This window comes from Orycteropus afer, unplaced genomic scaffold (genome assembly GCF_000298275.1).
Source record: "Orycteropus afer afer isolate SDZICR_OR568_19922 unplaced genomic scaffold, OryAfe1.0 scaffold00428, whole genome shotgun sequence".
Taxonomy (NCBI): domain Eukaryota; kingdom Metazoa; phylum Chordata; class Mammalia; order Tubulidentata; family Orycteropodidae; genus Orycteropus; species Orycteropus afer.
In genome coordinates this window covers 1615428-1619581 of record NW_006922015.1, presented here as the reverse complement: position 1 = coordinate 1619581, position 4154 = coordinate 1615428, and positions in this window count along the sequence as shown.

Sequence of the window (4154 nt, the reverse complement as noted above, 5' to 3'; positions counted from 1 at the left end):
CAGAAACTAGAACAATGCTTTCCCTGCCTAATTGCTGCAAATTATTTGTTTGGTTTGGAATAGCGGAAAGAGCGAGAACGTCTTTATGTAACCATTCATAACTAAAAAACATGAATTATATTTTATTTGCTGGCTGTATACCATGTGGTAAAATAAAAATGGTAGGATGGTTCTTTTCTTTCTTTACTTGCAAGCCTTTGGTATGGGGTATGCTCAAGAACTCGGAGTCCTACGAAGCTCTTTACTCTGATCTGCTCACAGGAAGCATGGCTTTACAATAAAAAGCTGAATAAAGTTCTCCACTGGAGATTCCACTTTCTTCAATTACTCAGAGTCAGTGTTCAAATCACTCTCAAGGTATAGGTATATGACAGGAACTTAAAACTCTCATTGCAATTCTAGCTCATTTTCTTTAATTTGTCAAGATGAGACAGCTTTACAAACTGTCTTAGGATAACATGTCATCAGCTTAAATCATTTTGAATCTGCCTAAAGTTAGAGGAAGGAGCTTTGGTGATGCAGTAGTTAAGTGCTCAGTGCTAACCAAAAGGTTGAAGGTTTGAACCTACCCAGCGGCTCCATGGGAGAGAGACCTGGTCACCTGCTTGCACAAAGTTTACGGCCAAAAACCCTGTGGGGCAGCTCTACTCGGTCACATGGAGTCACTCACTATGAGCTGAATTGACTCAGTGGTACCTAACAACTACTCTCCCTCCCCCATTTTTAGGCCTTTTTTTCTACTTCCTCGATGGCAGTTTCCTACTTCATTTTGCACTGTAGCTATGTTTATCCTTTTCTTTTTTGGGGCTCACCTGGTATAAAAGAGCACATAGTCTCTGAAAGCAGGCAGGTGGGAGCTCAACTGTGATTATGCCACCTGGATTGTGTGCCTCCGACACATTACCCAACCTCCCTTAGATTTAGTCTGCTCACTTTGAAAACGGGGATAATACTACTTCTTTTCAGACTCTTTGGCAGTGCCGCAGCGAGAATTAGATGTTGTGTGCTGAGCGCCTAGCCAAGCACTTCGAGTCACCTCCAGGATGCACCTATTCCAGTCACAAGGTAATCACAGATTCACCTGCTTTAGCATATTTTCCTTTCTTCTAGGGCTCTGAGTTTGTCCTTCTATTCTTTCGAAGCTCTGCAGAGGCTGGAATTACCTTGAGCACATGCTTGGGAAGTCTTTGTTGAATTGGAAAAAATTGGTCTTTTCTCCAAAACATATCGTTCCCAATTTCTCCTTAGCTCCTATTTATTTTACTACACATTGATTTAATTTGTTATGCATTTTGCTCAGTGTTGTTAATTATATCCTCAAATTTGGATATTAGGAATTAGTTGTTATAAGATAGATAAAAGCAAATCAAATTTGTAGATTGTTACAAGTTTGTATGTATTTGGCAGATATGTGTAGGTGTGGATATTTCTCTGTGTGTTTATACATTAGTGGCAATTTGCTGCAGTTCATTTCTCAGGAGCCATGCCAACAGACCCCAAGGCATCTGAAACACTCATATAGAGAAGAGTTTTGGAAATAGACTGTGTTAACAATTTCCAGTTCTTATTACACATGAAGCCTTGTCTGCATAAATATGGGTTTCCCTAATTCATATTTTTCCTAGAGATCTTAGGCCAAATTATTATTATTATTATTTTGGGAAAGAAGGATGCAATTGCTACTATAGACTGAAATAAATGTAGTATTTTCTCTTTGTAAATATAGGGTCATAGACTCCAAAATTTTCTTACCCCGAGCACTTGTTTTCCTCTTGGGAGTCTATAGAGTTACCCATCCTTCTTCAATGCCACATGCACAGCAACATGTTGACACCCTGAATCATTAGCTGTTCTTTCCTCTCACAAATGTGTCTGCTACAGTTGTTGTTGTTAGCTGACCTTGGGTCAGTTTCTGACCAATGGCAACTTCATGTACAATGGAACATAATGCTGCCTGGTCGTACACCACTCCCATGATTGGTTGCTGATCAAACCACTGTGATTCATGAGGTTTTCATTGGCTAGTTTTCAGAAGCAGATTGCCAGGCCTTTCTTCCTAGTTTGTCTTAGTCTAGGATCTCTGCTGAAACCTGTTCAGCACCATAGTAACATGCGAGCCTCCATTGACAGGTGGAGGCTGCACTTGAGGTGCATTGGCCAGGATCTAATCCAGGTCTTATGATTGGGCTCCTCCCACTTGTCTCTCAGTAGGTCATACTCTGGTGGCTTGCATGTTGCTGTGATGCTGGAAACTATGCCACTGGTATTTCAAATATCAGCACGGTCACCCATGGTGGACAGATAGCTTCCAGATTAAGATAGACTAGGAAGAAGGATGTGGCAGTCCATTTCTGATAAAAATGCCCACTGACAACCTTACAAATAGCAGTGACACATTGTCTAATTGTTTGCCTGTGTTTTATTGACTATGCAAAGACATTCAACTGTGTAGATCATAACAACTTATGTATACCATCGTAAACAATAGGGATTCCAGGACACTTAATTGTGCTCCTGAGGAACCTGTACATAAACCAGGAGGTAGTCATTTGAACAAAACATGGGATATTGAATGGCTTAAAAGCCGGAAAGGTGTACATAAAGGTTGTGTCCTTTTACCATACTTATTCAATCTATATTCTGAGCGAATTATCTGAGAAGCTGGACTATATGAAGAAGAATGTGACATCAGGATTGGAGGAAGATTCATTAACAACATGAGATTTGCTTGGCAAAAATAAAGAGGACTTGAAGCACTTACGGATGAAGATGAAAGACTACAGCCTTCAGTAGGGATTACACCTTAACATAAAAAAAAATAAAAAAATAAAAAAAATCCTTACACTGGACCAATAAGCAACATCATAATAAAAAGAGAAAAGATTGAAGTTTTCAAAGATTTCATTTTACTTGGATCCACAATCATCACCAATAGAAGCAGCAGTAAAAAAATCAGATGTCATATTGCACTGGGCAAATCTGCTACAAAAGACTTTTTTAAAGTGGTAAAGAGCAAAGATGTCACTTTGAAGACTAAGGTGTACCTGACCCAAGCCATGGTATTTTCAATAGTCTCACATGCATGTGAAAGCTGAACAATGAATAAGGAAGACTGAAGAATTGATGCATTTAAATTGTGATTCTGGTGAAGGATATTGAAAATACTATGGCCTGCCAGAAGAACAAACAAATCTGTCTTGGGAGAACTGCAACTGGGATGCTCTTTAGAAGCAAGAGCATGGTGAGACTTCATCTCTCATACTTTGGTCATGTTTTTATAAGGGACCAGTACCTAGAGAAAGATATCATGCTTGGTATTGTAGAGGGATAGCAAAAAAGGGGAAGACCTTAAACAAAATGGATTGCCACATTGTCTTTAACAATGGGTTCAGGCATAGCAAGGATTGTGATGATGCCTCAGGATAGGGCAGTGTTTTGTTCTATTTTATATAAGGTCCTCATAACTGGACCATTAACCAGCATCATGATAAATGAAGAAAAGTTTAAAGTTGTCAAAGATTTCCTATTACTTGATTCCACAATCCACACCAATGGAGCAGCAGTCAAGAAATCAGATGACATATTGCACTGGGCAAATCTATTGTAAAAGATCTCTTTAAAGTGCTGAAGAGCAAACATGTCTCTTTGAAGACTAATGTGTGCCTAACCAAAGCTATGGTATTTTTAATTGCCTCATATCCATGTGAGACCTGGACAGTGAATAAGGAAGACCAAAGAAGAGTTGATGTATTTGAGTTGTGATGGTGAAGAATACTGGAAGTACCATGGACTGCCAAAAAAACTAACAAATCTGTCCTGGATGAAGTGCAGCCAGAATGCTCCTTGGAACTGAGAATAGCCAGACTTTGTCATGTTGTCAGAAGGGACCATTTCCTGGAGAAGGATATCATGCTTGGCAAAGTGGTGGGTCAGTGAAAAAGGGGAAGACCCTTAATGAGATGGATTGACACAGTGGCTGCAATGATGGGCTCAGGTATAGCAAGGATTGTGAGGCTGGCATAGGAGTGGGCAGTGTTTTGTTCCATTGTACATAGGCTTGCTATGAGTCAGAGCTGATTCAATGACACCTGACAAAAACAACAACAACAACAACAACAAATGAGTTGGAATCCACTCAATGACACCTAATAATA